Genomic DNA, 23,931 nt, shown 5'->3' on the forward strand with positions numbered 1-23,931 from the left:
CCTTGGGAAAGAGTGATCGTGTCCTGTCGTAAATTAAATGCTTTGCGATACGTTCTATAATAGAATTGGGACATTGAAACCTTTATTAAACTCGATTTCAAGAGAGAACACTGTGGGGAACTTAGAAAATTCTTTAATGAGTTTAAATGGACAGACTTGTTGCTAGGCAAAGAGGTAAGTGACATGTATTCCAAATTTTGCGAAATATACGATGAAGGAACACAACATTTATATCAAAACAGAGATGCAGGACCAGAAAACAGGATTGGTTCAACAGAAATTGTGATAGGGCCAGAGAGGACAAGGTAAGAAAATTGGTTCAATATCAGAACAGGTTCAATACCTGCAAAAATACCAGCAATACAAGCAAGGGAGAAACATTAAAACAGGGTTGAGGAGGTAGACAAGAACTTTTGGAAAAGTATAGCGGACAAATATAAAACAGATCCAGGCATTTGTTTAAATTAATTAAATGCAAGCTGCATGTAAAGGATAAAATCAAGAAAGTGAGAACGTGGAAAAGGACAATTGAGAATGGAAAAAGAATTGTGTGAAATGCTAAATGAACAGTTCCAAAGTGCGTTTGTACAAAATGAGGATTTCAGAGAGCTGGACCAAATACCAATTCTAGAGCACGCAATTCAGGTATATCAAGATAAAGTGAAAAAATTACTTGTTACGGCCCTACTGGGACGCAACCGGGTTCTTCTCTGATGGTAGTAGAGCTTGGGAATCCGGCCCCAAGTTAGTAGAGGCTTTCAAGGGGTGAGCTCCCTAATACAAATGAAAACAATAAGGGAGGTATACAAGTATACTAAATTATAAGAATATTCCTTCAAATATATTTTCCACTACCATATATATATATATACAGTCACAAATGGGATTATAACACAAAATATGTACAGTTCCGTCTTCTTCCGAAGACACTGGATACACGGTCACGCTCACTCTGGGTAGCCCTGGTTCCTTCTTTTGTGGCCCACGATTTATCCACGATGACTACTACAAATCTACCCTGGCCACAGGCCAGCCAAATCAGAGTCCCACTGGGTGCTTCGTCGTGATGGCCTTCAACCACAATCCAGTCTGTAGCTGGCAGGTACCGATCAGCTCCGCTGTGTAGGCCACTCCACGACCGATACTAGGGTTGCGAGCCCTAGGCAGGAGCCTTGTGTGATCCCGCTGATCACTCTCCTCACTAAGCACCACAGTGGCTAGTCTCTTCCACCAGCCAGCCCCGGATAAGGCGATTCCCAACACTGCCACTCCTCAGGCAGGCTATTACTCTCGACAGAGTTCGTCCAGGGGTGGCTCACAGCTTCTTCAGCAGACTGGCGAAGAGACCTTGGCAGCCTTGGGTACACTGATCAATCGTCCAATACAGCAGTCCCAGGTCGACTCTGCAATCAGACACGTCATTAATACTGGGACGCTCTAGGGAACCTCACTTACAGGCTTAGACACAAACGTCCACCTCTTCATTCCATAGATGGCATTGCTGTCTAAGCGCCAACTCACCAGAGGTCAGCAGCGGCTATGTTACGAGCTGATTAAGACGGGAATCCAGCAACTGTGGCCGGTATATCCCGTCCTCACTAGATGGCATTGTCCATTTGGAGTGGGTTTTGGGAGCGGACTCACAAATGGCGTTGTCGTCACTGCTCCGTGCTCCGACGCTGGACTCTGGTCCGTAACATTACTCAAGGGGCTAGGAAGAAATAAAGCAGTTGGCTTGTTGCAAGAATGTGCAACGGAACTAAGCATTCCACTCCAATTAATATTCCAGACATCCTTGTGCACAGGAACCTTAGCAGATATATGGAAAAAGGCAAACGTAGTACCAATCTATAAAAATGATAACCGAGAGGATCCTCTAAATTATTGACCCGTATCATTAACAAAAGAGGTAGTCAAAACACTAGAAAAAATAGTTTAAGCTAAATGGGTTGAACACCTCGAGAGTAATGACATAATAACAGACAGACAGTATGGTTTTCGAACCAGATGATCCTGTGTAACAAATCTACTTACTTTTTATGATAGAGCCACCGAGATAATACAGGAAAGTGGTGCCTGGGTTTACGGTGTCTTTCTGGACCTAAAAAAAATGGCTTTTGACAGAGTCCCACATAAGAGGTGGTTCTGGAACCTGGAACATGCCGGCGGAGTGTCAGGGAGACTTCTGACACGGATGAAATATGTTCTAACTGACAGATTGATGAGGACATTAATCAAAGACAATGTATCTGACTGGAGGAGAGTTCCTAGTGGCGAACCACAGGGTTTAGTTCTTGAACAAGCATCGTCTCCCCAAATAATTATCCAGCACAGTAAACCTACAACTTAATCCACCAAAATTTGCCCCTATAATAATCCTCAATATTAACCTTTAATAATAAACTTCAACATTAACTTTAATTGAAACTTCAACATTACCCTTTAATAATGAACTTCAACAATAACATTTCATAATCATCCTCAACAATAAGCATAAATAATAATCGATAACAATAATCCTCCTTAATTTTCCAACAGAATGATCATCAAAATATTCCTTCATAAAAACCCTTAATAGTAATCCACAACAATAACCCTATATATTAATAATAATTATCAACAATTACCTCTATAATAATAATTTAATCAACAATAACACTCTCTAATAACACACAGCCATCGCCCTCCATAATAATAACCCACAATAATCCTCCTTAATAAACCACCAAAATAACCCTTAATAATAATCAAGCACAATAATCCTACATAATAATCCATCACAATAACCCTACATAATAACCCTCAACAATAAACCTCAATAATAACCCTGAACGATAACCCTCCATGTTTATCTCCTCAATAACTTCAATAATCTGCCAAAATCAACTTCAATAATAATACAATTCTAATAATAATTCACCACAATAAACTTCCATAATAATCCAATAAAATATTCTTCCATAGTAATCCATTATAATAGGTTTCCAGACATAGGTTGAAAAAACAAAACAAAAGGAAGAATTATAGCAATATTTGGGATCGAGCTGACGACCGTCCGGCCACCGGCGGTAGACCCCACTCTGAGCCTGTGACTCTTCCTAATTAGTCAAGACTTACCAAGTATTATATAGACCTTCACCTCAAGTGACCCCGAGAGACCATGTATAATTTTTAATGTCTCTTGGAATAACGTTGATGACTGTGGGAATACTTTTGATGACTCTGAGAATAACTTTTGGTAGCTCTGCGAATAACTTTAGAGGTCTCTGAGAATAACTTTTACGGATAAAGATGCCTGAGATTAACTTTTGAGGACGTGAGTAGTATTTGACGATTTTGAGTGTGTCTTTTATTGTGTCCTTGATGTATCGAAGAGTGTCTTTGATTTCTCGAAGAGTAACTTTGGTGTCACTGAGAGTGTCTTTGGCATCTTGAAGAGTGTCTTTGACTATATTTCTTACTTAACGACATATAATTTTATTTACGAAAGTGCTGAAAAAGTTACATTTGATTATTTATTTTAGCGAAGAGAAAGGTTACTTTAGTTAAGAACAGTGTTGGAAAAGAGGCTACACTTGACTATTTTCAGTTGAGAGAAGTGATTTTGAGAGTTAAGAAATGACAGGGAAACATGATGAAAGTGACTATTTTTAGTTGACTGATGAATACTTTTATTTAAAACAAAAAGACAAAAACATGATGAACATGGCTTTTTCTGTTGATTGGCGGATAATTTTAGATAAGAAATGACAATGAAACAAGATGAACACGGTTATTTTCTGTTGACTAGGGAATAAGTTTAGTTAAGAAATGATGAAAGTGATTATTTTTAGTTGATTGACGATGGATAAAGTTAGTTATGAACAGTATTGGAAAGTTTCCTTTGACAATTTTTAGCTAAGAGAAAGGTAATTTTATTTATGAACGGTGTTGAACGAGGCTAATCCTGACTATTTTTAGTTCAGTGGATAATAAGTTTAGTTGAGAAATGATGAAAGTGACTATGTTTTTAGTTGATTGACGATTGATTTTAAATAAGGAACGTTAAGAAAAGAATGTTTTGGTACATTTGATTTTTAAAGGAAATGGCGAACATAGAGAACATATGGGGAACATGGCAAAGAACATAGAAAACATGTAAGAAAAGTTAATGAATACAGTGAACATGAATACTGAGTATAAAAGTTGTACAGAGAACATGTAAGGGACTGTAATGAACAGGTAAGAACATGTAGTGGAGGAACGGAGGAAAACTGTAAACGTTAGGCTGAGAACATGTGCGAACGTGTAAAGGATTGAGTGAGATTGTAAGCGTCGGTACTGAGATGTGCGGAACACATGCAAGAACATGTAAAGTAGAAAGCATAGTGAGATGCAAGGCAAACATGCTGGGACTTGTAATGGAAGGAAGGAGTTGGGTATATTTACATATGAGTCATGTTAAAAAATGATAGGGGACACGGTAATAGTTGTTTAAGTCTTATATAAAATGGAAAGAACTAGAGAATATGTAAGACTAAGTACTGATCTGAACTTACAGAGAATATGCTATGAACGGGGAAAGAGTGTAAGCAAATTAACAGCTACATTTAAATTCATGAGACTTGGATGAGATGGAGGAAAGTGGGAGGGGGTGAAAAGATAATTACACAGGTGCAGTTATGTGATTACTCTGATAAAGAGTTAGGCTGGAGAGGGACTTGATCGGAAATATTTATGTTTGATGATCTAAGGCAGCGGAAATGGAGCTAAGGTCCTGATTAATTTTACTATGTTAGAAATATGGTGATCTTAAATCTCAGGTGATTTGGTCTGATAATAAAGAACTTGTACAAATGAGCTAAGCAGGGAACAAGATTTGAAACTCGGTAACTGAACTGGGTTTATTTACTGTGTTCGAAATACAGCAATTATAAATTTCAGGAAAATTTATTGGTTATTTCCAAAGATACGAGTGAGAGAACTATAGTGGGGGACGAGAGTTGGAGCTTGTTAACTGTTTTGATTTGGTTTACTACCTTTGAAGTATATCTGCTTTAAATATGGGGAAAATTGGTTTGTTACTAAAGAACTTGTACAAATGAACTAAGGTGGGGGACAAGAGCTGGAGCTCGATAACCAACTCGATCTTATTTACTGCATCTGAAATACAGAGGGTAAAAATTTCAGGGAAATAGGTCTGCTACTAAACAACTTGTACAAATGAACTACGGTGGAGGACAAGGGCCGGAGCTCAGTAACTGATTTGATCTTATTTACTGTGTCTGAAATATGACAAAAAATGTTTAAAATTTCAGGGGATTCTACTGCTAGTAAAGATGATACAGGGATACACTAAGGCGGGAAAGGAGCTGGAGCTTGCTTACTGACTAACAAATTTGATCTGGAAACGGTCTCTAATGAAAATTGATCTCTGAATATTTCTAGGTTCAAACTGAACTCTGTTATTTTTTTGGTCTTTATTGGACTCTGACAATATTTTAATTTCCTCCATAATAACTTTTAAGAATGCAGGTTTAAGAAAAATTCTGAAATATTTTGGTTTCATAGTGGACTCTGTCGAATTTTGGTATAAAATGGACTCTGATGATAATTGGTTTGAAAATGGACTCCGACGAATTTTGCTCACAAAGTGGACTCTGACTAATTTTCGTAGATTACAGGACTCTGAATATATTTGGGAATAAACTGGACTCTGAATATTTTTTGGCGCAAACTGGACTCTGAATATTTTTTGGCACAAACTGGACTGAGTATTTTAGGGGACAAACTGGACTCTGAATAATTTCTGCCTACAACTGGACTCTGGTGAAATTTGAGCTTAAACTGAACTCTGACAAGTTTCTGTTGTTAATTGGACTCTGAAGAATTTAGGTTAATAACAGGACTCTGTTAATTGCAGGGTAAAACTTGACTCTGATTATTTTAAGGCAAAAACTGGACTCTGATGAAATTTGAGCTTAAACTGTCTCTGACTATTTTTGGGCACAAACTGGACTCTGAAGATTTTTGCTCACAAAGTGACTCTGAATAATTTAGGTTAACAACAGGACTCTGGTAATTTTGAGGGGTAAAACTCGACTATGATTATTTTCAGGCATAAACTGGACTCTGATGAATTTTTGGTCTTAAATGTCTTGGCTGAGATGTTTGTTTTCTTTAACAAAATGTCTAACACAATATTCTCTGAAAATGGGTTTTGAAAACTGGTAAAATATGTCTGTAGAGTTCTACCTGGAAATGCTGTGTCCTAAAGGGGATTTTTCCTGAATTTTTCTATAACATTTTCCTACTTAATTTCTCCCATACAATCTTCTCTCTTAACATACATACAATTTCCCATACAATTTCTCTCTTAACAATCTTCTATGATCTCAGAAATTATTTTTCTCATAAGAATTCATTAATTCCAAATCAGTGACAGGCCAAATTCACCTAAAAACCCTGAAACGCAAATCGGGATATTTGAATTTCTCCCATACGAACTCTTAACAAACTTCTAAGACCTTATTTTCATCAAAAGAACTTTTAACAAACTTCTAAAATATCAGAAATTTTTTTCCTCATAAAATTTTTTTAATTCCACATCAGTGACTGCCCAAATTCACCTAGAAACCCTAAAGAGCTAAACAGGATTTTTTTTCCAAAACAAAAAATCCTCTTTAGCTCTTAATCCCTACTACTCTCATGATAGTTATGAGAGAGATTATAATAAAAGCAGATAAAGATCGATGACGATCGTTGGTCCTCGGCGAATTCAACTTGAAAGCAATAGACTGGTAGGCGTACGAAGCAAGAACGGAGAACATTTTGACAATCAGAATATGTTTTCTTCTTCTTTAATGATGAATTTTAAATCCAGTATTGACGGAACATCCCCTTCCCTCATTCTCGTGGCCTGCTTGACGTGTAGATACATGAATGTCTCGAGAAGTCTCATTCACGAGACATTCATGTATCAACACGTCAAGCAGGCCACGAGAATGAGGGAAGGGGATGTTCCGTCAATACTGGATTTAATATTCATCATTAAAGAAGAAGAAAACATATTTGACATCTAGTACCGCCCTCCCTTGGGAAATATTGATCGTGTCTATTTGTAAATTAAATATGCTTTGCGATATATTCAATAATAGAATTGGGACATTGAAACAGTTATTAAACTTGATTTCAAGAGAGAACACTCTGGGGAACTTAATTCTTTAATGTGTTCTTTCTTTAGAGAGATAAGAAAAATTCTTTAATGTGTTTAAATGGACAGACTTGTTGCTAGGCAAGGAAGTAAGTGAAATGTATTCCAAATTTTGCGAAATATACGATGAAGGAACACAATATTTATATCAAAACAGAGATGCAGGACCAGAAAGCAGGATTGGTTCAACAGAAATTGTGATAGGGCCAGAGAGGACAAGGTAAGAAAATTGGATCAATATAGGAACAGGTTCAATACCTGTAAACATACCAGCAATAGAAGCAAGGAAGAAACAATAACACAGCGGTGAGGAAGAAGAAAAGAACTTTAAGAAAGGTATAGCGGACAAATATAAAACAGATCAAGGCATTTTTTTTAAATTAATTAAAAGCAAGCTGCACGTAAAGGATAAAATCCAGAGATTGAGAACGGGGAAGAGGACAATTGAGAATGGAAAAGAAATGTGTGTAGTGCTTAATGAACCGTTCCAATGTGTGTTTGTACAAAATGAGGATTTCAGAGAGCTGGACCAAATACCAATTCCATAGCACACATTTATTGTATCTCAAGACAAAGTGAAAAAATTACTCAAGGGGCTTTAATGGTGCCTGAATCTTGCCTTGAATGAATCTTTTCTACCCTCCACCTTCTACTTTACTCAATACCCCAGACTAACACTGCTACAGTTCGGTATGACCCCCTCACTGAACTGCCAATAATATGTGCTGAATATTTAATGAAGAGGGCACAGCAAGAATAAGGGTTATTAATTTATTAATAATAATTAACAACTCAATTGACACTGCCACCACCTTCCCGATCAACTATACCTGAATGTGTATATCACCGATCCCTAAGGAAGGCAAGGAATCAGCAATCAAAGAACTCCCGGGTAATAGGTACTTTAGTAATAAATCTTGGGAATTAGTTTGTTTAATTTACTTTGCTTATTTAATTCCAAGGGCAATTTTAATATCCAATAAATGGAGGAGAATATGGGGGTTTCATAGTACCACACATATATAACGCAATTGAAAAATTGAAAAAATTTAAGTACATAAGGGACCGAAATTACTAAACAATCAAAAACTTTAATACTATATTTAAATTAAAAAAATTTAACACATATACTGAAATCAAATGAACATATACTCTACTCTATTATCCTAAGAGGCAAAGTGGATATCTACCGAGGACATGAATACTCAAGTGCACAATACCTTAAACTGCACTGAGGCTAAGATGTCGATGGCTGCCCTCAGCCCTTTTGATGCGGGCCTGAGTCCCTATTCCCTATACTCTCCCAGAACACACTACTGAAATTATGTTTCACCAACTTTCCGGTGATAAGGATTGCTACTCCCAAAATCTAGTACAGCCCCTAGGGCTCCTCCCGTTATTTGGCTATGGTCAACCATTTAAAACTAGGCCTGAGGTCTGGCTCTCTAGGGCCAATGAAGACATGGCATTTATTTACCGCCAATCACCTTCTATGATCAGCGGTGAAAGGATACATGAAATTTTTGAAGATTGAGTTAGCTCTCACCAGATAATTGAAGGGAACAAGGTGCCTCCATATTGGACTACCCGAGCCTAGTGTACCTCCGAGCAATGTTTACAAAACTGATAAATTATGTTCAACCCCGTCTCCTCCAAGATAAAGTGTAGGGACATTTGACTCACCTGGTATGGAGGGAGGAACCGGTGAGGGGGAAGAGTGGGAATTGAGAGGTGGATGGAGAGGGAAATCTGAGTGGGGAGAACTGAGTGGGGAAGCAAATGTACCACGAGGGCCAGCTAGCACGACCACCCTCAAGTCCCTCCCACCCTCTTGGCCCGTGACAAATGGGCGAATTGGGGGTGAAGAGGAGGAGCCGAATGACGGGCAAGGGAAGAGGGAGAAAAGGGGATAAAAGGAGAAGGAAGGAGGGGAGAGGTGAGAACCATGATCTGAGCACCAGATCATTACAACTCCCTTCCTTAGAAATTAAGAAATTTGTGTTTAAAGTGTTTTAAAGCACAAATTTCTTATCGTGAAAATCCTGCCCTACCATAACCATTAACTCTAAAAACAAATCTTTGCAGATATATGGAAAAAGGTAAACATGGTACCAATATATAAAAACGGTACTCGAGAGGATCCTCCAAATTATAGACCAGTATCAATAACAAGCGAGGTAGTCAAAACACTAGAAAAAATAGTTAAAGCTAAATGGGTTAAACACCACAAGAGTAATGTCATAATAACGGACAGAAAGAATGGTTTTCTAACCGGATGATTCTCTGTAACAAATCTACTTACTTTTTATGATAAAACCACAGAGATAATACAGGAAAGCGGTGCCTGGGTTGACTGTGTCTCTCTGGACCTAAAAAAATGGCTTTTGACAGTGTCCTACATAAGAGGCATTTCTGGAACCTGGAACATGCCGGCGGGATGACAGGGAGACTTCTGTCATGGATGAAAAGTTTTCTAACTGACAGACAGATGAGAACATTAATCAGAGACAATGTATCTGAGGAGAGTTACTAGTGGAGAGCCAAAGGGTTTAGTTCTTAAACAATCATCGTCAGCCCTCCATAACTATCTAGCACAGTAAACCTACAAATTAATCCACCAAAATAAGCCCCCGTAATAATCCTCAACAGTAACCTTTAATAATAAACTTCAACAAGAACCCTTCATAATTATCCTCAACAATAACGTTCCATATTAATCAATAACAATAAGCCTCCATAATTTTTCAACAGAATAATTATCAAAATAATCCTTCACAATAACCCTTAATAGTAATCCACAACATTAACCCAATATAATAATACTACTACTCAACAATTACTTTTATAATAATAATAATCAACAATAACTCTAATAACATACAACAATCTCCCTCCATAATAATAACCCACAATATTCCTCGTTAATAAACCACTATAACCCTCAATAATAATCAAGCACAATACTCCTTCATAATAATCCATCACTATAACCCTACATAATAACCCTCAACCATAAACCTCCATAATAACCCTAAACAATGACCCTCCATGTTTATTTCCCACAAGAACTTCAATAATCTACCAAAATCACCTTCAATAATAATACACCTCTAATAATAGTTCACCACAATAAACTTCCATAATAATCCAACAGAATAATCCTACATAGTTATCAATTATAATGCTTTTTCCTGACATAGGATGAAAAAATAACAAAGAGGAAGAATTGTTCAAGTGTTTGGGTTCAAGCTGACGACCGTCCTGCCACCGGCGGCAGACCCCACTCTGAGGCCGTGACTCTTCCTAATTAGTCAAGACTCACCAAGTATTATATAGACTTTCACCTCAAGTGACCCCTAGAGACCATGTATACGCTTTAATTTCCAGTGACACCAAGAACATTCATCTGAAGGAAGTGATAACCTTACAGGAGTGAATGCTGCCCTCAATACTTAACAGAGAAATTTTAATACAACACTGCTCTTATGGTAAGAATGAAAGCGATCACTAGTGACACGACTGTTATGACCTCTGGGTCATCATAGGTCACCTGTGTGCGTGTTTACTTATATTACCATTAATCAACATGCGAAGTATTTACTCTTTTTATTTAGATATCAGTCATAATCACCGTTAATGATATTACGTGATATCTAGTTTCACGTAATATCACGAAGGAAGTGTATTGTCAGGCATCCAAGTGATCACACAGTCATGTATACGGTAGAGTTCTCTAAACTGACAGCCACGTGGTCATGTGCAGTTGGTTGTCTTGCATCTTTAAGGTAATGAGTTTATGTAATTAGCTTGTCTGACCACCAAATGGTCATGTATACTGTACTCACCTATTTGTTCTCACCTATTTGTGCTTGCGGGGGTTGAGCTCTGGCTCTTTGATCCCGCCTCTCAACTGTCAATCAACTGGAGTACAGGTTCCTGAGCTTATTGGGCTCTATAATATCTACACTTGAAACTGTGTATGGAGCCAGCCTCCACCACATCACTGCCTAATGCATTCCATTTGTCAATTACTCTGACACTAAAAAAATTCTTTCTAATATCTCTGTGGCTCATTTGGGCATTCAATTACCACCTGTGTCCCCTAGTGCGTGTGCCCCTTGTGTTAAATAGCCCGTCTTTATCTACCCTGTCAATTCCTCTGAGAATCTTGTACGTAGAGATCATATCATCCCTAACTCTTCTGTCTTCTTGCGACCTGAGGTTTAATTCCCGTAGTCTCTCCTCGTAGCTCACACTTCTCAGCCCGGGTACTAGTCTGGTGGCAAATCTTTGAACTTTTTCCAGTTTGGTCCTATGCTTGACTAGATATGGACTCCACGCTGGGGCTTCATACTCCAGGATTTGTCTGACATAGGTGGTATACAAATTTCTGAATGATTCCTTGCACAAGTGTCTAAATGCCGTTCTTAAGTTTGCAAACCTGGCATATGCTGCTGATGTTATCCTCTTGATATGGGCTTCAGGGGACAGGTCTGGCGAGATATCAACCCCCAGGTCTTTCTCTCTCCCTGACTCATGAAGAATTTGATCTCCCAAACGATACCTTATAACTGGCCTCCTGCTCCCTACACCTATCTTCATTACATTACATTTGCTTGGGTTAAACTCTAACAACCATTTGTTCGATCATTCCTTTAGTTTGTCTAGATCTTTTTGATGCCTCAAGCAGTCCCCCTCTGTCTTAATCCTTTCTTAATCCTTAAAGTTTCTTTCACCCTGAATGCCCCTGTAACCTAGCTGTAAATAGGTACCTGGGTGTTAGTCAGCTGTCATGGGCTGCTTCCTGGGGGTGGAGGCCTGGTCGAGGACCGGGCCGCGGGGACACTAAAGCCCTGAAATCATCTCAAGATAACCTCAATATATACCCTCCGGGAGATCGTTCACGTATATCAGAAACAGGATAGGACCGAGTACAGAGCCCTCTGGGACTCCACTGGTGACTTCACGCCAATCTGAGGTCTCACCCTTCACTGTAACTCTTTGCTTCCCATTGCTTAGGTATTCCCTTATCCACTGGAGCACTTTACCAGTTACTCCTGCCTGTCTCTCCAGTTTATGTACCTGCCTCTTATGAGGTACTGTATCAAAGGCTTTCCGACAGTCCAAAAAAATGCAGTCTGCCCAGCCTCCTCTTTCTTGCTTAATCTTTGTCACCTGATCGTAGAATTCTATTAAGCCAGTAAGGCAAGAGTTACCCTCTCTGAACCCATGTTGGCGATTTATCACGAAGTCCCTTCTCACCAGATGTGTTACTAGATTTTGTCTCACAATCTTCTCCATCACTTTGCATGGTATACAAGTTAAGGACACTGGCCTGTAGTTCAGTGCCTCTTGTCTGTCACCCTTTTTGTATATTGGGATCACATTAGCCGCCTTCCATATTTCTGGTAGGTCTCCTGTCTCCAGTGACCTACTGTACACTATGGAGAGTGGCAAGCAGAGTACATCTGCACACTCTTTCATTACCCATGGTGAGATCCCGTCTGGACCAACAGCCTTTCTCACATCCAGATCCAAGAGGTGTGTCTCTTGACCTCATCTCTCGTAATTTCGACCCCTTCCAAGGCCGCCTGGTTTACTGCCCCCTCTCCTAGCGCAGTGACCTCACCATGTTCTATTGTGAAGACCTCCTGGAACCTCTTTTTGAGTTTCTCACACACCTCTTTGTCCTTCTCTGTATACCTGTCCTCGCCTGTTCTAAGTTTCATTACCTGTTCTTTCACTGTTGTTTTCCTCCTGATGTGACTGTGGAGTAGCTTTGGATCGGTCTTGGCTTTGCTTGCTATATAATTTTCTTAATTTTTCTTTGCTTCCCTTCTCACACTAACATACTCATTCCTGGTTCTCTGGTATCTCTCTCTGCTTTCTGGTGTTCTGTTATTTTGGAAGTTCCTCCACGCTATTTTGTTCAGAACCTTAGCTTCCATACGTGCCCTGTTAAACCATGGATTCTTCTTTTGCTTCTCGGATTTTTCCCTTTGGGCCGGGATGAACCTGTTTACTGCCTCCTGACACTTTTGGGTGACATAGTTCATCATGTCTTGTATCGACTTAGCTCTGAGGTCTGTGTCCCATGGTATATCCCCTAGGAAACTTCTCATAATTCATATCATAATAGTTCATAATTCCCCTTTCGGTATGCCAGTCTTTTGTTTTCTAGTTGTTTTTGCAGGGAGATAAGTACTAGCTCTAACAAGTACTCAAAGATCAATACACTGTGATCACTCATTCCTAATGGTGCTTCCATCTCAACCTCCCTTATATCCCGCTCATTAAGGAAAAATATCAGATCAAGCATAGCTGGTTCATCCTCCCCTCTCATTCTTGTCGGTCCTTTGATATGCTGGCTAAGAAAGTTTCTTGTTGCCACGTCCAGCAGCTTAGCTCTCCATGTATCTGGTCCTCCATGCGGGTCTCTGTTCTCCCAATCAATCTTCCCGTGGTTTAAATCACCCATGATTAGTAGTCCAGATCCATTCCTACTAGCAAGAGACGCTGTTCTCTCTATTATGTTAATGGTGGCCATGTTGTTCCTATCATATTCCTGTCTGGGTTTTCGGTCATTTGGTGGCGGGTTATATATGACTGCAACTACAATTTTTTGTCCTCCAGTTGCTACTATATAGTTACCTCCTATTATATATACCTCCTGTTATATAGTCACTGAAACCTTAACAGCCCTGAATAACAATTTCCTCAAAGTCCCAGCCTTTTCTTACCAGCAGAGATACACCACCACCTCCTCTTCCTTCTCTCTCTTTCCTCACAATACAGTAGTCCTGTGGGAACACTGCATTTGTTTTAGTTTCGTTAGCTTTGTTTCTGTGAGTGCTATTATGTCTGGGTTTTCTTCAAGTACCCATTCTCTCCCCTGTCCTTTTTCTGTTGAGCTGCTTGTCTGACAACCAAATGGTCATATATACTGTGGAGCTGCTTGTCTGACAACCAAATGGTCATGTATACTGTGAAGCTAGTTGTTTGACAACCAAGTGGTCATGTATACTGTGGAGCTGCTTGTCTGACAACCAAGTGATCATGTATATTGTACTTACCAAGTTGTGAATTCGGGGGTTGAGGCTTCTGCTCTTTGGTTCCAAATCTCAACTGCCAATCAGGTGATTCACATGTTTGTGGGCCTACTGGGTTCCATCATATCTACATTTGTAACTGTTTGGAGTCTGCCTCCAAACGTCACTTCCAAATGCATTCCATTTGTAAATAATCCATGCAAATAACTTATCCTAATTATCAACGAAAATAGTCCACCACAATAATCAACAAAAATACTATTCCATATTAATCCACCAAAATAACGTTTTGTAATAATCCAACACAAAACCTCTAAATAATAATCCAACACAATAACTCTAAATAATTATCCAAGACAATAACTCTAAATAATAATCCAACACAAGAAATGTCCATAATAATTATTCATAATAACCATCAATAATTATCTATTACAATAAACGAACCAATTAATCCATAACAATAACCCTCTGCAATAGTCAACCATATTAGCCCTCCAGAATAATCACACAAATAACTCTCCAGATATAAGCCACAATAATACCCGTCCATAATAATCCTCAACATTAACCCTGTTTAATAAGCCAGCACTATAAGCCTTAACATTAACCCACCAAATTAATCCTTCATAATAAGCCTCCAAAAAACCTCCATAATAATACAAGAGAATAATCCTCCATAATAATCCATCACAATAACCTTTTATAGGAAACCGTGGTGTAGTGGTAAGACACTCGCCTGGCGTTCCGCAAGCGCTATGTCAATGGTTCGTGTCCTGGCCGGGGAGGATTTTCTAGGCGCAAATCCTAAACTGTAGCCTATGTTTAACGCAAGCAGTAAAATGTGTACTTGGATGAAAAAACGATTCTTCGCGGCGGGGATTGTATTCCAGGGGACCTGCCCAAAACGCTACGCGCACTAGTGGCTGTACAAGAATGTAACAACTCTTGTATATATCTCAAAAAAAAAAAAAAAATCCACCACATAATAAGTTCATAATAAGCCTCAAGATTAACCCTCTATAATAATCCACCAAATTATTCCTCATAATAATTCACCCCACTAAAATTCATAATTATACTATATAATAATCCTTTTAATAGTCATCCTCAATAACTCCCCATAATAATTTCTTACAAAAACCTCCTTCATGATATTCTGCAAAAACCCTCCATATTAATTCACCAAAATATCCATCAACAATAATCCACCACTATAACTCTTCATTATAATTCCCCGCATTAACCCTTCCTAATAAGCCACTACAATAATTCTCAATTATATTAAACTACAATAACCCTCCTCTATAATCTACAGCAATAACTCTTCGTAATAATCCACCACAATAACCTGTTATAATGACCAATAACAATAACTATCCCGAAAAATCCACAAAAAATAAACCTCCATAATAATCAACCACAATAACTCTAGGAATTAATCCACCTAAATAACCTTTCAAATTATTCTTCTGATATAATCTTCTGAATAATTACCATTAACACCATTAATAATAATTCCCCACTTTATGTTTGAAAATTATTTACTACAATAACCCTCCCTTAAAATTCACCACAATAACCCTCATTGCAATAAAATCACAATGGCATCATATATCAATGGTAACAATTTTGGAATATTGTAATGACTTGTAGGAGTTTAAGTCACTCCATTGCTTCAAAATGATATTCATTGTTTTATCACGTCATTGTGATTTCATTATGATCTGAGTCTATTGTAAGAGTGTAAAAGTCATTACCATAGGCCAGAGTGTGGTCGGGTTGGCTGTAAAACCCTGGTTGTGCTCCGGTTTGGGGCCTCCAGAACCTTCCATTAAATTCAGCAGAGTTCTGGCTTGGTCGACTTATCTTTCGTAATAATCTTTCTCAACATTAGTATGTGTTATTGTAACCCGTTTCTTTGTTATTAAATACAAAAAAAATACTTTTTCCATATTAAATATTATGAAATTTTTTTTTAATATGGAACCATGTTGCAGCCCCTTGTGTCTACTTATTAATTGATTTCCTGTGTTTGGAATTTATATTAATAGGATGAAAAAGGAAAGAGCAAGAACACCTCATGACTTGGTCTCGACCTGACGACCGTCCTGGCCACCGGCGGCAGAACCCACTCTGAGGCCGTGAGTGTTCCTACTTAGTCAAGACTCACCAAGTATTATATAGACCTTCACCTCAAGTGCCCCGAGAGACTATGTATACGCTTTAAGTTTCCAGTGACACCAAGAACATTCATCTGAAGGAAGTGATAACCTTAGAGGAGTGAAAACTGCCCTCATGGTACTTAACAGAGAAATCTTAATATAACACTCCTATTATGATAAGAATGAAAGTGATCACTCATGACACGACTGTTATGACCTCTGGGTCATCACAGATCACCCATCCCACCAGCAAGTAACACACGTAGAAAGAAGAACTCAATGACAAACGAGAGGGGTCTCATGACGGTCATGCGATTATAATAAAAACAGATAAAGATAAATGACGATTGTTGGTCCTAGGGGACTTTAACTTCAAACCAATAGACTGGGAGGCGTACGAAGCAAGAACGGAGAACATTTCGACAACCAGATTTGTAAGCCTCATTCTGGAGACATTCATGAATCAACGCATCAAGCAGGCCAAAAGAATAAGGGAAGGGAATGTTCCGTCAATACTGAATTAAATATTCATCAGGAAAAAAGAAGAGATATTTGACATCCATTACCACCCTTCCTTTGGAAGGGTGGTAATGTATTCCAGGGTTTGGAATGTATTAATGTATTCCAGGGTTTTGCGATATATTCTCTAATAGAATTGGGACATTGAAACCTGTTATTAAACTCGAATCACAAGAAAGAACATTGTGGGGAACTTAGAAAATTCTTTAATGAGTTTAATAGGCAGACTTTAATGGACAGACTTGTTGCAAGGCAAGGAAGTAAGTAAAATGTATTCCAAATTTTGCGAAATATTCGATGAAGGAACACACCCATTCAAATCAAAACAGGGATGCAGGACCAGAACACAGGATTTGTTCAACATAAATTGTGATAGGGCCAGAGAGGACAAGGTAAGAAAATTGGTTCAATATCGGAACAGGTTCAATACCTGTAAACATACCAGCAATACAATCAAGGGAGAAACCATTACACAGTGGTCAGGAGGTAGAAAAGAACTTTGGGAAAGGTATAGCGGACAAATATATAACAGATCCAGGCATTTTTTTTAAATTAATTAATAGCAAGCTGCATGTAAAGGATAAAATCCAGAGAGTGAGAAAGGGGAACAGGACAATTGAGAATGGAAAAAAGAAATGTGTGAAATGCTAAATGAACAGTTCCAAAGTGTTTGTACAAAAATGAGGATTTCAGAGAGATGGACCAAATACCAATTCCAGAGCACGCCATTGAGGTATCTCAAGACAAAGTGAAAAAATGACTCAAGGGGCTAGGAAGAAATAATGCAGTTGGCTTGCTGCGATAATGTGCAACTGAGCTGAGCGTTCCAATCCATCTAATATTTCAGAAATCCTTGTGCACAGGAATCTTCGCAGTTGTACGGAAAAAAGGTAAACATAGTACCAATCTATAAAATTGATAGTCAAGAGGATCCTCTAAATTATAGACCCGTATCACTAACAAGCGATGTAGTCAAAACACTAGAAAAATAGTTAAAGCTAAATGGGTTGAACACTTCGAGAGTAATGACATAATAACGGACAGAAAGTATGGTTTTCGAACCGGATGATCCTGTGTAACAAATCTACTAAGTTTTTATGATAGAGCCAAAGAGATAATACAGGAAAGCGGTGCCTGGGTTGACTCTGTCTCTCTGGACCTAAAAAAATGGCTTTTGACAGAGTCCCACATAAGAGGCGGTTCTGGAACCGTGGAACATGCCGGCGGAGTGACAGGGAGACTTCTGACAAGGAAAAAAAAATGTTCTAACTGACAGACAGAGGAGGACAGTAATCAGGGACAATGTATCTGACTGGAGGAGAGTTACTAGTGGAGAACCACAGGGTTTAGTTCATGAACAAACATCCTCTTACCTCCATAATTATCCAGCACAGTAAACCTACAACTTAATCCACGAAAATAAGCCCCAATAATAATCTTCAACATCAACCTTTAATAGTAAATTTCAACATTAACCTTCAAACATAAACTTCAACATTAACCTTTAATAATAAACTTCAACAACAATCCTTCATAATCAGCCTCAACAATAACGTTAAATAATAATCCATAACAATATTTCTCAATAATTTTCCCAGAAAATAATCATCTAAATAATCCTTCACATTAAGCCTTAATTAATAGTAATCCACATCAATAACCCTTAATAGTAATCCACAACAATAACCCTATATATTAATAATAATACTCAACAATTACAACTATTATAATATTTAACAATAACTTTCTCTAATAACACACAACAATCACCCTTCATAGTAATAATAACCCACAATAATCCTCCCTAATAAACCACCAGAATAACCCTCCGTAATAATAAAACACATTACTCTTACATAATAATTCATCACAATACCCCAACATAATAACCCTCAGGAATAAACCTCCATAATAACCATAAACAATGACCCTCAATGTTTATTTCACACAGTAACTTAAATAATTTACCAAAATCACCTTCAATAATAATAAATTCTAATAATAATTCACCACCATAAACTTCCATAATAAGCCAACAGAATAATCCTCCATATTAGTATATTATAATACTTTTCCAGGCATACGATGAAAAGAAACTCAAAGGAAGAATTATAGACCAGTTTGGGCTGGAGCTGACGACCGTCCGGCCACCGGCGGCAGACCCCACTCTGAGGCCGTGACTCTTCCTAATTAGTCAAGACTCACCAAGTATTATATAGACCTTCACTTCAAGTGACCCCGAGAGACCATGTATACTCTTTAATTTCCAGTGACACCAAGAACATTTATCTGAAGGAAGTGATAACCTTACAGGAGTGAAAACTAACCTCATGGTACTTAACAGAGAAATCTTAATACAACACTCCTGTTAAGGTAAGAATGAAAGCGATTACTCGTGACAGGACAGTTATGACCGCTGGGTCATCAGAGGTCACCCGTGTTAGTTGTTTACTTATATTACCATTAATCCACATTCGAAGTATTTACTCTTTTTATTAAGATATCAGTCATAATCACTGTTCATGATATTACGTGATATCTAATTTCACGTGATATCACTTAGCCAGTTTATTGTCAGACAGAAACATGATCACATAGTCATGATTACCGTAATGCTCTATGGACTGACAGCCACGTGGACATATGGAGTTGCTGCTCCTGCATCATCAAGGTCACATACATTTGTAATTAGATTGTGTATTAACAGAGTGGTCATGTATACTGTAGAGCTGCTTGTCTGACAACCAAGTGTTCATGTATACTGTGGAGCGGCTTGTCTGACAGCCATGTGGTCATGTATATTGTACTTACCTAGTTGTTATTGAGGGGTTGAGCTTCTGCTCTTTGGTCCCGCATCTCAACTGTCAATCCGGAGGATTCACATGTTTGTGGGCCTATTGGGCTCCATCATATCTACGATTGTACTTATGTTTGGAGTCTGCCTCCTCCACATCACTTCCAAATGCATTCCATTTGTAAATTATCCACGCAAATAACTTATCTTAATAGTTCACGAAAATAGCCCTCCACAATAATCCGCAAAAATAATACTCCATATTAATCAACCAAAATAAAGTTTTGTAATAATCCAACACAATAACTCTAAATAATAATCTAACGCTATACCCCTAAATAATAATCCAACTCAATAACTCTAAATAATAATCCTATGCAATAATTATATTAATAATCCAACACAATAACTCTAAATAATAATTCAAAACAATAAATCTATATAATAATCTAACACAATAACTCTAAATAATAATCCAACACAATAACTCTAAATAATAATCCAACACAATAACTCTAAATATTAATCCAACACGATAAATGTACATATTAATTATTCATAATAACCATCAATAATTGTCCTACTATAATAAACGTGCCTAATAATCCTCAACAATAATCCTCCGCAATAGTCAACCAAAATAGCCCTCCACAGTAATCACAAAAATAACTTTCCAGATATAAGCCACAATAATACCCGTCTTTCATAATCCTCAACAATAAACCTTTATAATAATCCAGCACTTTAACCCTCAATAATAACCCACCAAAGTAATCTTCATAATAAAAATTCTTAAAAAAAAACTCCATAATAATACAAGAGAATAATTCTCCGTCATAAACCATCACAATAACCTTTCATAGGAATCCACCACAATACCTCTCCGTAGTAATCTTCAACAGTTACCGTTCATGATAAGCCTCAGGGAATAACTCTCAATAATAATCCACCAAAATTTTTCCTCGTAATAATTCACGCCAATAAAATCCATAATTATGAAATATAATAATCTTCTTAATAATCATTCACAATAACTCACTGTAATAACCATCCACAATAACTCACAATAATAATTTCTTACAATAATCTCCTTCATGATATTCCACAATTATTCCTCAATATTAATTCACGAAAAACCTATCAACAATAATCCACCACAATAACTCTCCATAATAAATCCCCACATAACGCCTTCCTAATAAGCCACTAGAATAATCCTCAATTATATTAAACCACAATAGCCCTCCTCAATAATCTATAACAATAACTCTCTGTAATAATCCACCAATATAACCTGTTATAATAAATAATAACAATAACTTTCCAGAATAATCCACCAAAGTAAACCTCCATAATAATCTACCACAATAACTAGGAAATAATCCACCACAATATCCCTTCAAAATAATCGTCTGAAATAACCTTGTAAATAATTATCACTAACACTATTGATAATAATTCACCACTTTAACTTTCAAAATTATTTACTACAATAACCCTCCCTTAAAATTCATCACAATAACCAACATTGTAGTAAAATCACAATGGCATCATATATCAATGGAAATAATTTTGGGGTAATGTAGTGACTTGTAAAGTTCAAGTCACTCCCTTGTTTATAAATGATATTCATTAATATTTCCCGTCATTGTGTTTTCACTGTGATCTGAGCCTATTGTAAGAGTGTGAACGTCATTACCGAAGGCCTGAGTGTGGTCGGGTTGCCTGTAAAACCCTGGTTGGGCACCAGTTTGGGACCTACAGATCCTTCCATTAAATTAAGTAGAGTTCTAGCTTGATCGACTTGTCTTTTGTAATAATGTTTCTCAACATCAGTATGGGTTATTGCAACCCATTTTTTTTTGTTATTGAATAAGAAAAAATACTTTCTCCATATGAAATATTATGAGACAAAAATTATAATATGGAACCATGTTGCAGCTCCATGTGTTTACTTATTAATTGATTTCCTGTGTTTGGAATTAATATTTATAGGTTGAAAAAAGAAAAAGGAAGAACACCTAGCATTGGGGGCTCGAGCTGACGACCGTCCGGCCACCGGCGGCAGACCCCACTCTGAGGCCGTAACTCTTCCTAATTAGTCAATACTCACCATGTAATATATAGACCTTCATTTTAAGTGACCCCCGAGAGACTATATATACGCTTTAATTTCCAATGACATCTAGAACATTCATTTGAAAGAAGTGATAACCTTACAGGAGTGAAAACTGCCCTCATGGTACTTAACAGAGAAATCTTAATAAAAAACTCCTCTTGTGGTAAGAATGAAAGCGATCGTTCGTGACACGACTGTTATGACCTCTGGGTCATCACAGGTCACCCATCCCCCAGCAAGCAACACACGGACAAAGGAGGAACTCTATGACAAATGAGAGGGGCCTCATGATGGTAATGAGAGAGATTATAGTAAAAACAAATATAGATAAATAACGATTGTTGGTCCTCGGGGACTTCAAATTGAAAGCACTAGACTGGGAGGCGTACGAAGCAGGAACGGAGAGCATTTCGACAATTAGAGATGTAAGCCTCATTCTGGAGACATTCATGTATTAACACGTCAAGCAGGCCACGAGAATAAGGGAAGGGAATGATCCGTCAATATTGGATTTAATATTCATCAGGAAAGAAGAAGATATTTGACATCTAGTACCGCCCTCAATTTGGAAAGAGTGATCGTGAAGTGTCGTAAATTAAATATGCTTTGCGATACATTCTATAATAGAATTGGGACATTGAAACAGTTATTAAACTCGATTTAAAGAGAGAACACTGTGGGGAACTTAAAAAATTCTTTAATGAGTTTAAATGGACAGACTTGTTGCTAGCCAAAAAAGTAAGTGAAATGTATTCCAAATTTTGCGAAATATACTATGAAAGAACACAACATTTTTATGAAAACAGAGATGCAGGACGAGAAAACAGGATTAGTTCAACAGAAATTGTGATAGGGCCAGAGAGGACAAGGTAAGAAAATTGGTTCAATAACAGAACAGGTTTAATACCTGCAAAAATACCAGCAATACAAGCAAGGGAGAAACATTTAAACAGGGGTGAGGAGGTAGAAAAGAACTTTAAGAAAGGTATAGCGGACAAATATAAAACAGATCCAGGCATTTGTTTAAATTAATTAAATGCAAGCTGCATGTAAAGGAAAAAATCCAGAAAGTGAGAACGTGGAACAGGACAATTGAGAATGGAAAATGAAATGTGTGAAATGCTAAATGCACAGTTCCAAAGTGTGTTTGTACAAAATGAGGATTTCAGAGAGCTGGACCAAATACCAATTCCAGAGCACGCAATTGAGGTATCTCAAGGTGAAGTGAAAAAATTACTCATGGGGCTAGGAAGAAATAAAGCAGTTGGCTTGCTGCGAGAATGTGCAACGGAACTAAGCATTCCACTCCAATTAATATTCCTGACATCCTTGTGCACAGGAATCTTAGCAAATATATGGAAAACAAACAAACATAGTACTAATCTATAAAAATAATAATCGAGAGGATCCTCTAAATTATAGACCCGTATCATTAACAAACGAGGTAGTCAAAACACTAGAAAAAATAGTTAAAGCAAAATGGGTTGAACACCTCGAGAGTAATGACATAATAACAGACAGACAGTATGGTTTTCGAACCAGATGATCCTGTGTAACAAATCTACTTACTTTTTTTGATAGAGCCACCGAAATAATACAGGAAAGTGGTGCCTGGGTTTACGGTGTCTTTCTGGACCTAAAAAAAATGGATTTTGACAGAGTCCCATATAAGAGGCAGTTCTGGAACCTGGAACATGCCAGCGGAGTGACAGGGAGACTTCTGACACGGATTAAAAAAATGTTCTAACTGACAGATTGATGAAGACATTAATCAGAGACAATGTATCTGACAGGAGGAGAGTTACTAGTGGCGAACCACAGGGTTTAGTTCTTGAACAAGCATCGTTTTCCCCAAACAATTATCCAGCACAGTAAAACTACAACTTAATCCACCAAAATAAGCCCCCATAATAATCCTCAACATTAACCTTTAATAATAAACTTTAACATTAGCCTTTAATAATAAACTTCAACAATAACCCTTCATAATCATCCTCAACAATAAGCATCAATAATAATCGATAACAATAAGCCTCCATAATTTTCCAACAGAATAATCATCAAAATATTCCTTCATAAAAACCCTTAATAGT

The sequence above is a fragment of the Procambarus clarkii genome, chromosome 4 (assembly GCF_040958095.1).
Source record: "Procambarus clarkii isolate CNS0578487 chromosome 4, FALCON_Pclarkii_2.0, whole genome shotgun sequence".
Classification (NCBI taxonomy): Eukaryota; Metazoa; Arthropoda; class Malacostraca; order Decapoda; family Cambaridae; genus Procambarus; species Procambarus clarkii.